The sequence below is a fragment of the Onychostruthus taczanowskii genome, unplaced genomic scaffold (genome assembly GCF_017590055.1).
Source record: "Onychostruthus taczanowskii isolate IOZ18803 unplaced genomic scaffold, ASM1759005v1 scaffold14, whole genome shotgun sequence".
Lineage (NCBI taxonomy): Eukaryota > Metazoa > Chordata > Aves > Passeriformes > Passeridae > Onychostruthus > Onychostruthus taczanowskii.
In genome coordinates, this window is record NW_024498573.1 from 11,747,921 (window position 1) to 11,760,748 (window position 12,828).

Genomic DNA, 12,828 nt, shown 5'->3' on the forward strand with positions numbered 1-12,828 from the left:
AGATGAATCCCTATGAAAACCCACACGGGCTTTTCTGGAAGAGGATGGTAAAGAAAGTGTTTGAACACCCACCTCCTGTGTTCACATGCCAGATGCAGAGCATACATGGGGATTCTCACATCTTGTCACTGCTCAGACATTTTTAGGCAGAATTTTACTCAAGCAAAAATGAGTCAAAATGTCTAGAGGCAACAAGATTTGACTCGGGGCGGGGGGGAATATATATATATATATATATATATATATATATAAACACTATTCAGTTTCACAGTGTGGAAGAACAGCCTCATCAGGTGACAGATTCACAGCCACCAGTCAGTCCAGCATGGCAGCATGGCACCCTGACATGGAAGTTCTGTGTTTGTTCTGATGTTACATCAACAGAAGCTCCTTCATTTTTCCTTGAATCATCCCTAGAAGCTACCGCAGAACTTTCTTAATGATCAAGAACCTTTTTTATACCATCCATGACTTTTCTAATGAAATTCTTTCTCTTGGACTCTAAGACCAGAAAAACCCGATTTTCTTTCCATCTCCTTCTATTTTTCATCAATATAATAAATAATAACAGCTTATGAAACACTCTAATGTCTGGAAAATGGGGCACACATGCTTCAAGGAGCAAGTAATAAGATAACTTCTTTCAGCTTGTGCTTTGTATCTCAATGACTGTCCAAATAAATTAGTAACACTGGGCAAAGTCAAACTTTTTCTTACGGGCTGTAAAAAATATCAGTCATACTTTAAAATCTAAAAATGCTAGATCTCCTCAGACTTTCTATAGCAGATCCACTGAAGAAAAAAATCCTTGTGCTATGCATAAACATGACATAGCTTAAATAAAAACGTGTTTACATTCCTAGCACATGAATTTTGCAAGTGAAGTGTATTATCAGCTTGTCAAGCTGTTGCTGTCACGTTCCATCTGATTCCAAACTACGTCAAATACACAAGAGAGGTAAAAGCCTTGAAAGGACGAGTTTCTATAGGCTCATTTTCTCTGCCAGAGCCCCATCCACACTGGCAGGGTGACTTCACAGACGCCGATAAATTTATTTGATTAAACTGCTTTAAGGCATTTGAAGATGCCCTGAGTGGGTTTTGCAGCACAGCTGTTAGAGGCACCTCACCCAAAGAGTAGAGATCCTTTCCCTCAAAACCTGCAGATCAGCCAATACAGGGCACAGCTTTTCTCAGTGTGCTGTCAAGGGAGCAAAGACGTGTTTGCTGAGCTCCTCCTTCAGCCAAGGACATTTGAATGCAAACAAATACAGTGAATTTCTTTTCAAGTGTCCTTATAATGCAGTATTTGATCAGTTTCAAATCAAGCCTAAGGATCTGAATCAGCCCCGAGATGTTCCATTTGTTTAGCAGTGATTTGCTGTTGGCTCGCCAGCACACTCCCTTTGCTACACTCTTGATTTTACATGTATCAGCTGATTAGCACCAGATCCCTGCAATGCCTCATAGGAAAAAATAATTCAGCTGCCTTAGAATTAATGAAAGCTACTTAAAGACCTCTCATACTTGGAGATCCTGTTCCATTACTTCCCACAGCAGCCGAACCACACTTCAAAGACGTGGTTTGAAAGCTTCTAGGATGGCTCTCCACTGTAGTGATATTTACTGATGTAACAAATTTACTGCAAGGATATGAAAAATTCCAGAAAAAATTAAAGTGAAAAAAATCTTTTATGATTATCTAAAACAAAAAAATAAAACATAGTGAAACTACATTAGAAAGATCATTTTCCTAAATTAAATTCTCTTTTTATGAAATTCTTTATAAAAACAATGAAATGGATTTCAGCTAAGAATCTTTCAAATGAATACACCTTTTGAATTAGAGAAAATGACAATGGAGGTCATGGTAAAAACCACTACTGATTATTAGGACCTGCTATAGGCACATAAATTTAAGAAAAAAGCCTAGTACTTCTGAATTAAACATAATCAAATAAGAGTTAATCTCGTTCTTGATGAAATTATTAATTTCAATAATTCAGGAGGCATTTCAGACAGGGTTTTGCTTTGATTTTTTTTGGTACAAAACCCCACAAACCTCAACTCCTGGTTAATGTTTCTCCTGCCTGAGGAGCTGTGGCAGGCATGACAAGGTGAGGGATGCTACTCTTCAAGGTAGTGATGACAGGAAATAGAATTCTTACTTCAAACATTAGCTTTAACATGATCATGTAAAGTACTTTTGTAGCTACACATAATGCTCAGCTACTGCTCATGGACATGACAAAATAATGCACAGATTAATGTAAAAATGTGGGCTTGGTAGGGGGGTTCAGTTTCCATTGAGGCACACATCCCTACCTTGCCTCACCAGCCCTGATTCGTAAGAACTCTGCTAATTTAGACCAAGTAAAATGTGGCTTTGGGCTACTGGGCCTTTACCAGATTGCTCCTGACAACCTCTCATCTGCTCTGTGGAAGGCAAAGAAAACTTTAATGAAGTAACCAGAGCAATGTTCCCTTTCCACAGTTAAAGGACAGTGTGAACCATGTGAGTAATGAATGATACAAAATTTAATGGCTACAGAGCCAGAATGTTCATGCCTGCAAGAACTACTTTGACCTCCATGTCATCTAGCCCTCAAAAGATAGCCAGATTTGCAGAAAAGGTAAGTATTTTCCAGTTCAGAGGATGCCAGCCATGATTTCACTAGCAGCTTTCTAAAAATTGGAGCTGGGTATTGGAGCTGTGTTCTGGTCACTGAATTCCTGAATATCAATGCCTGTGTTCATCTCTGATCCTAACCCAGACTTTCTTTTCCAACAAAGTTTGCAGGGCCAAAAGTTCTGCATCCATTTAACAGTTTTTGAACAGACAGATTTTTGGCTTGCAACTCCCAAGCAGTATAGAGAAGAATAACTTTAAGACTACTGAGACAGAAGAGAATGGTCATTATGGACAATACAAAGAACTGGTAAAGCAGAAAGTCCTTATCACAGCTTTAGTTGATAACTAACCATCCATCATTCAGTTCCCTGGTCTGCTCCTAGCAAATGAGTTAATAAAACAACAAAATGCTTTCAAGTGGATATGAACAGAATTAAACAGGTGCCTGATGCTTTTGAAAACCTCATTATTTCTATCCATGTAGAGAATGACTTTTAAAACATACTGGTGAGGCTAAAAAGCAATTATCACATGAAAAACATCATCAGATTGTGCAGCAAGTTCTGCTAGCAAAATTTTCTGTGTCTGAATTCTACCACAGCATGCAGCTAAAAATCTTCCTCTTGCAGCTACATGGACAATGCCATGAATACTAAGGTGGCAAGCCATGGAAACATGGGTTTCAAAACAGAGTTCTAGCTTATATTCACACTGCTGAAAAACATTTTCTTAATTATATAACCGAGCTTGAAATTTATATTGAGGGTTTTTATAGATCTGCATGGAACCATTGAAGACAAATCTAAGACAGGAGTGACTTGTTATGTTCCTATATCAGGTCTTAGCAGTGGCAGCAGGAATAACAATTAGATATGCAAGTCAGTTCTGTGAAATTTTTACCACATTATTCTAAACGGATAGAATTTATCTTTCAATACAACTTTTACTTTCCCTGAATACCATCCTTGGTTGACTGAAAAGTAAAAGATACAAAAAGCGAGAATGTTAATTTTGTTCTTGCCTTAGGTTCAAAAGGAATAAGTAAGCTTCAAGAGATATAACCTAGAGAAAAGCAGTTTTATCTGGCTACTGCAAGAAATAAATGGAAAGAAGTTTATAAATAAACATGATTCATTTATTTATAAATGTCTAGAGATAAGAAATAATAATAATTCTCTGATGTAACAAAAGCTGACGTATTTATTACTAAACATAATGTACTTAACAACAAGAGCTGTAAGACAACAGGCTGTTTTACTACTGCCTCTTAATGGGAATTACATGAATAATGAGTCTCAGGAGGCACTTACCAGTGATAAAGGTAAATATTGGCTCTAAAAAATGTCAGACAAGCTATTATATCTTTGTATTGCAAGCAAGCTACACAGATTATTAGCTATTATTTTGTTTTATTATATCTAGCATTTAATAGCTGGGAATGTATATTTAAAAGATAAAACAACTGATAATATCTGAAAGCACAGTCAGTGCAAAGCAAATAATAATCGATTTCTTTTCACACCATAACTGTGGTGTGCAGGAATAAAGGAAAACAAGCTTTCATCAAGGTCAGTGCAGTGAAGGACCTTGAACAGAAACCAGCACAGGAGAAACAGAATTGCATTACAAACGAATCACATTAAAATCTCAGATGGAAAATATAACTTGTTTCTACTATTATGAGTTTCTATATAGGAACAGATAAGAACTTGCCTGAGATCTCATCTCTGGTACTTGACCCATTACAGAGTGTACTTTGCATAGCTAGAATGGACAGCCTGTTCTCAGCAGCGCACACAGAAACTTTGCCTGTACCACACCAGAGGGAATAACCGAAAGTAAGGAAGGTGTAAAGTCAGACCTGAAGCAGCTCAACATAGGCTGAAGGAGGCTGGCAAGCAGCAAATGTGCATCTGTGTGAAGGGAGGAGGGGATGATGTCAGAGCTGCTGACCCATGACTCCTGGGTTTCCTCAGCAGTTCCTGCATGCCCAAGCCGCCTGGACAATGCTCCCCTAGCCACTGCTCTGCCTGGCAGCCCCTGACCCAGCATGTCTCCCTGCAGGAGTGACCTGACACACAGCAGCATTGTGCCTGCCACAGATTTCTGGGGAAAAGGCTCAGTCTTGGAGTGGGGCTGTCTCTGAGGTGCCCTCTGAGGGAATGCTGTGGCACCACTGAACAATAAGGTTGAAAAGTAGTCCTTGGGCACTCCTTGCTCCAAAGAGGGACAAATGGTTCTCACAGGACAACCATTCCTTATCTCTGAATAATTCTTATTTAAATTTATTGATTGTATTTGTTTGATTATTTCCACACTTAAACCAAAGTGTTTCAGAAAGGCCAAGAAACATCAACATTGGAGGTATGCCAATAGTTTTCTATCCAAGAAACTCAGACTTCTACAGGCAAAAAACCAGGAGACCAGACTGTGACCTGTTAGCTGCAATAACTGAGATTTAGGAAATTGTTCATCTGAACATAATTTTCAGTCCACTTTTGCACAATCAAGAGAAAAATATTCACCACGGTCACAATACCATATTTTGTTGATATGACCCAAAGGCTTAGCTATGATTTAACTGTCCAAGGACTCAAATTACCAAGTCTTTTTCTGGGTGAACGTGGATAAGTCACTTTTTCAATAATGTAAAATGGTAATAAGAATGCTGAGCTGCTTATGGATGCTCATGTTTCCCTCTTTAAACAAATGAAGTTGAAGAGGGAGAATTGTTTGCAGTTCACCAGATTTTAAAAGATCACGCAAGGATCTACTCACTTTGCTCTCCCAAGATTCTTCAATGACCTTTATATTCTGCTGAGAAAAAATGTCAGGGATCAGCTGGTATTACTGCTATTAGCTCCAGCAGCAGCTAGGATCTCTGGTGTACAACTGGGATTTCTCAGCAGCGAATGCTGTACAAAGAGCTAAGAGGCAGGTAATTAGAAAAAGGCAGGGAAAGCTGGAAACCTCACCACAGTAATAGTAATGTTCATGTGCATTAGAAGCCTCAGCACTGGAATGTGCTATTAATACCCAAAATTCTAGCCCGTACTAGGCAATAGCATACAAGCACATTGTGGCTAAGTCAGTTTTAAAAGAGAATTCTAAACTAAACAGAAACACATTTTGTGGAGAACTTTTTCACCCCAGCCTGTTTCTAGTGAAAAATCAAAGATTTTTGAGATAGATAGTTCTCACACAGTTCATGGAATTCTTAGCAGAAGCTTAAAATGTCTTGACAACACCTTTGGGTTTTGTGGTTGCAGGGTAGACAAGTTCCCTTTCGTGCAGTGAATTTCCACATAAAGAACAAAGTTTCCTAAGTTTGAATGGACTCTCTGTGATGAGTGATTCCCAGCTGTAATATATTTCAAAAGAACTGTCTTAACTCACTCTACCCATCCGTTCTGCTCTAAAGTTGTCACTTCTGATGTTCCAGAAATCACCAGCCTGACTTACATTTCCTTTGCCACTCGTGTCACTGCTGGCCAGTGCAGAGCAACAGAGGTCAAGGGGCAGAGCTGTAAAAATGTGCCAAGATAAGGAAAATCAATTCTGGAGCCCAAAAGGCAAAACTACTGATGCAGAAGATTATTAAATACAACCAGTTGCCTTATGGCTCTTGAATCTTCTGAGGAGGACACAGTGAGGCTTCTGTTCAATAAATACGAAACACAGTCTAGGGGAAATCAGAAAAAAAAAATCAGATTCTTCTTTTTTCATTGCTCCTAATTATTGTTTGCTTGGAGGAGAGGGAGGGAGGGGAGGATGGCAGAGTGCTTAGCTCTATAAATACTTTAGAAGTATGTCTATGGCTAACATAACAGAAAGAGTGCAAAACCTGCTGACCCTTAGAGAAATTTGCATCAGCTCTGGGGAATCTGCTGGGACTCTGCCAAGGGCACAAAGTCACTGAGGAAAAATAACTATGTCTTAAAAATGTGTATTTAGAGCTTAAATTGTGGTATGATGAGGATGAACTCTCAAACCTAATGAAACAGTTCTAAACCTGTAATCAAATTATTAAAATGCCATTAAATTATTTTTAATTTATACACATAAATATGAATTTTCTCCCCAAGTACAAGTGATTTTTCTATCTGCCATAGCTTTAGTGTTAATTTGCACTCCATCTTTGATGTCTAGACACCTGCAACACAGCAGAATTCATGCACAGAATACCACACTGCATAATTTCCTGAGGAATGTGAACAAACCACGGAATCACAGTTCCTCCTAAATTTTGTGGAAACCAGTGGAAAATTTGGGGTTTGACACTTCAAGCTCTCTTTTTTACTTAAAGCATGGTTTTAAATGGGCCAGAGCAAGCTATTAATGAGTGATGTCCATCTCAATAACCCCCAAAATTTTGTTCCAATTTCCCATGGAGACAAATGGTGAGCTGCTCTAATGTGTGAATGGCATTGATGCACATAACCTGGAAGTCTGATTCTAAGTGGATATTTCAGCACACAGAGGTAGAACTCTTCACTCATTTGCCACATTTTTCTCCTCCTTTCTCCACAAATTCTTATTGTGTGGGCATAATTTGCTTTACAGTGTGGAAGTTTTCTACAAAGCTGTTTCTCAAGCTGTCTGTACCTAGACAGAGTTCTCATGAACTAGGAAAGTTAAGGTGGCCAAATGTGACAACTGAGCACATGATATATCTTAACCACAGTTAACCACTGAAATGTGGGTGCATAAACCAGTTTGGGGTCTCGGCCCATGGGGGCTGAACTTTATTGAATTTCACTCTCGACAGATCTTGTTAAAAATAAATCATGGAAATTCTGTTCTCAGTAGTATTAAACTAACATCTGAGCTACAAGTTCCTTGCATATTCCCTCAATTTTGCTAAACCTTCAATCATGTGCTTTTGTTTCACTCTTGCTTTTGCCAAGAGTTGTGAGGGCAAGATATAGGGAAGAGACTCAGGAACAAAGTGAGATGACAGATTGTTTCATGCCACAAGGGACTGTGGGATTAAGAAACACAACAAGCTTGTGGAAAGATTTTGTGGCTGCAGGCAACCTATGTCAGAATTAGAGAGCAGTAGTCCTGGGACAGCAGTGCCCCAGAGCTGTGACTTGTAACAACTGTATATGGCCTAAATACCAAAACAAATCCCCATTTAGTCATTTCCAATCTAGTCAAAGGAGACAGTAAGACACAGAAAGGAATAACTAAGTAGTTGCTGCATTCCAGTCCATCCTGAGACTCTTATCCTGAATGAAAACAGACTTTGTATGAGATAAAAAATTAGCTTCTGGAGCAAAAGTTAATTGCTACTCTCTGTAAGATGCTGAATCACCAAACTGGATCTTTTTCCATGAATACAATCTCTTTTTTTTTTTTTTTTTTTGTTTTTAATATAATTTTTCCTCCATATGATAAATTGGTTTTGGACTCAAAAAATGGAGTAATGAGTTTGACCCTAGTGAGTGATAAACAAATACTGGAATTTTCTTGGATTAGATGATACTTGTTGAGGAGGTATAACATCAACCTTTGTGAGTCCAGTCTTAATGAATCAGTAACATACCATTTGAGAAACCTGAATTAGAACGACCAATGTACAACTGCTCTAGTCTAAACTGTGTACAATCTGTGCAAGACTGAGCTATCAGAATAAAAAATAGCCTGGTAAATACTCAAACATAAAATTTTACTGCCTGAGCTCCATAAGGTTTTTTCTTTAAAAGATACATATACACTATCTTTTGAGCAATATATTTTCGCTCTAAAAAAGATTTTGATGAAATTATGTTGGTATTTTATTTCTAAGTTAATAGTCAATATAAGGTGCTATGAAAAAAAATGTGGGTCACTATATGATCACTAAAATGCAAGGTTGATAATGTAGCAATACTGCTGTTGTGTTAGCAAATGATTCACATGAAATAGCTAGCAGAACAATAAAATCCTGCTCAACTTCCATGAGTTAATAAAGTATATTATAAATGTTAGGTATATTCTGCTATATAAAACATTCTCATATCTGCAGTCTGTGTTGTGTTTTGTACTGAATAGTATAAAAAATGCATCCTGTACAAAAGACAAGAAGAAAGAGGAAGAAAAGAGCAGCATAGATGATGGATTTCAGAGATTCAGCTGGAAAGCATTAAGAAGTAAAAGAGCCCTGTGTGCAATACAAGGAAGATTCAAAGAAGCTAGAGCAGAAGAAAATAAGAGGGAATAAGCTTCCATCCACCACTAATGAGGTTTGAGAATATTAATGTACATCCCAGTATGTTAGTTGAATTTGTGTTTCTACATTTTTGATTCACGGTAAGACAGCAAGACCTAAGTAGTGATTTGACTTAGGACCCTCTCCAGCTACATCACAAAATTTTGCTAGTGTAGTAATTGAGCCAATAAAAATATAATTAAAATAGGATTTAATTCCGTATTGATTTGGAGAAAATATATCCAAAAAAAGCACTAGAAAAACATTCCTGCACCCTAGTCAATATAATTGCCATGATAATTTCCTACCTGACCAAAATATACAATGAGAAAATTGTATTAAAAAAACCCTAATTAGAAGTATCAGTTTGATTCACCCAGGTCTAGACATGCATTCAGAGTTGACAATTAGAAGGGTTTTATCTTTGAGCTTTTTGCACCTCAACATTAAATAGAGATTTGAAAAATTGATACAATTTGCAGGTTGTATGGTGCTGAGTCATATGTGGAAAACCGTGAGTGCCAGAATCAGGCTGGGATAAAAGAAAAAAGTTTTTAATAAAGTAACATGCTCAGTTATGTAGAAATAGGTGATTCCAGGGAGATCCAGTGGCCCTGTTGACAGCATGTGTGGCAGTTTTTAAGCAAAACTCCATCATCATAATCTTATGAGGTGATTAAAGACAAAGACTCAATTAATAAGGATTGTTATAATGTGATTTGAAGTGGATTATAGTATCATTTTCTTCCTGGGCTTAGCAGATAGAAATAGCAGATGAGTGCAGGATCCTATTACCTAGCAGTACAATAAAAACCTACAAGCCCAAACTGGGAAAATAAAACAGAAAAACAAATTGTCAGTAAAACAAATCGTCAGTAAAATTACTGACATGAGGTGCAGGCTTATGCTGCTGCAAACTAACAAGGGTAGGGATTTGATAGCTGCTGCTGAAAATTTACAAATTTCAACCCAATACAATGCAGTCATGAAGTAGAAAAATGGAAATTGGAATCAGAGCTCCAGAGACTGAAGTGGAAAATAAATAAAAAGAATTAGTGTTGGTATCTACCTTTTTTTTTTTTTTTCATCTACAGTAATAGGATATTAAATAAAGAAATCCTGTTCAATTCTGGATGAGAAAACTGAGACAAAAAATGAGAAGTGCCTGAGCAACACAACTAATGTACATCATATGACTTAATATAGATCAGAAAGATTTCTTAAAATATAATGAATTAAAAATTAAAAACTGTCTCTGATAGAAGAGGAGAGATTAAAATATGTGGTATGAACAAGAAATCTGTGCAGCAGTTTGAACAACTATACATAAAATGATATGCTACCTGTTTCATTAAGAAGCAGTAATCAAGCAAGTTGACTAAACCAGTTAATATTATGCAGCAAAGTCAAATTAATTGCTCTACTGGGACACCCTCCATAAAGGTAGAATTATTATTTGTCAAAAAAGTCAAATTCCCAACCTGAAGTGAGGAAATTAATCTGCTTCATCACCAAATCCTACTGACATGTCAAGTATAAGCCTCTAGGGCTAATTCTCCATCACAGCACACACTGATGAGGAGCACAGGAGCAGACCAGCCTGGGAGTCCTCCCTGTGTCATCTTGATTGATGACCAGCTCAAAGAGATATTTGTAAATGCTTATTTGGCCCCCCATGAGTTTCAGTCAGCACAACAGGCAGCTCAGAGTCCCAGACAATACTGGGGCTTCCTTGAAAAAGGCACTTTTATATAAATGAGAGCTGTCCAGGAAAGGACCATTAGCAAAGGAAGAGAAAGAAAGGTTGATAAGGGAGCCAGACACGCAGATAAAAGCAGATTAATATCAGAAAGAGAAACAGTTCTTTCAAGTTTTGCCCAGTGTCACTTCCACACTATGCTGTATCTACATCAGGATATAAAAATTTTATCTTAGACTCTTCCCCCTCACCCCCCATCACAACCACTCATCCACCCCATCCCAACCACTGATTATTTCCATGTCCTTTCAGGCACTGAAAGATGCTGAGACAACCGTTTGGAGGCTCACTTTCCAGCTCTGCTGGAACCATCATCCAAAGATTTGAGAGAGATTGCATATAACCTCTTTATAAAATTAATCTCCATCCCCGACAGAGCTCACACTCAAATACAAAATCAGTCTCTTCTGAATCCCCATGATAATCAAAGTGCTATAGCCCTTGTTATAAATAGATTTAAGTGATCTTAGCTCACTTGTTCCATCACTCTGCCAGACAATCTTGCTATCACAAAAGGATTATCATAAATGACCTGGAAAATTCTGTTAACCCACAATGGCTCCAGAACAGTTATAGTGCAGGACACCTTAAAGCAGTTATTTCTGCCCTTAACTGTTATTCGTAAAGGAACAACTTGTACTTACTTGGGAGGACCCTTTTTTCTACCTTTCTTTCTCCAGATCTTACTTACCTTACAGAAAACATTCTGAAAACAACAGACACGGTCCTAAAAAAACTCCAAAACCCTAAAAGAACAAAAACCCAAAAACTGAAACACATATTTCCTTATTTTGGCTTTAAGATGAAAGAAGTCAAGGTTAATTCTAAGGCATTTTCTGCAACATATAACTGAATCCAAGCTCCTAGCACAGATACACTCCAATTAGCCTGTGACTGACAGCTGTCAGACTGGTTCATAATCACCGTTCTTTATAGTAGATATTCAAAGAGACTAAAGAAAAAAAGTCATAGAAAATTGAATTTTGTTAGTAATCAGACTAGTGCTAGCTCATTGAGATTTTGTTTCTGCACATGCTTCTTTATTAATTTCAAAGACTGGCATTTAAAGACATAGTCAGCTTTTCCATAGCAGAGACATCTACTGAGGTTTGTAGATGAAAGAAGACATCCAGGAATGGAAAATTAAATGAGTTCACCTACGCAGAATAACTCACTTCATGAATATCTGTACAACAGCTTAAACTAATGAACAAGCATATGCAAAGAAAACAAGTATATGCAAATATGCAGCAAGCATACATGTAGTATAATTTTACAAACTATAAAAAGAGAACTTACTGCTGGAAATGAACATTTCTAAAATTGAGAATGTCTTCCTCTGCCAGACTTCTGATAATGTAATATTTTGTTTATTTAAACAAAGGGAAGATAGCAGGAATGGCCACCTGTTCTTCCTGAATGCCTGAGATTATTCATTCTCCCTGCCCTTCTTATTATTCACATCACAAGCAGGGGCAATGCTATGTTGTTCCAGGTACTATTCACACATGGGCTAAAGAAATTAGTGTGGCCTTACTGACTTTTCAAAGCAACTTGAAAGCTAGTTTTTCTCACCAGCTCTTTGAGACAAAAAAAAAAAAAAAAAAAAAAAAAAAAGCACTCTTCTGTTTAAGGATCAGTGTAGCTGGAAATCACCAAATCCATTTTCACACCTTCTCTCATTCCCTGCCTTCAACAAGGGCCTCACTAGAACAGTAATGTTTGAATTGATATATTCTAGGAATTTTGTGCACCGAATTGAACCACCAGTGACTAGTCCAGAGAATCAGCTTGGTACTCACAGGAAACAAAAGCAGCCATGAAGTGACAATTACAGATATGATCACATCATTTTGGACTGAGAACGATGGCCCTAATTACCACTCTCTTTGCTTAAAAATCACCTCTGTGTTTCCCCTTTTGCTTGTATTCTCATGTGGACCAGAAAAGGAAACTGAGTATTCTGGAATGTGACAAGTAGACACAAGCTGGGAATGGCATTGTCTCACTGTGCTGATTTCATTGTGCTCCTAATTGTAGCATCAGTGGTCATAATTAAAACGTCACCAAGAAATTAAAAATGTTCTTACTCTGCAACATAAGTAAAGCTGTTTATTCAACCAGGAGAAGGATTTGTGACACAAAATACCCTTCTACACTAATTTAATGAGCTCATTTTCTGGGGAGGATTAACTGATAAGATGTTTAGATGGAACTTAATTATTCTTCATGAGATAAAGTAGC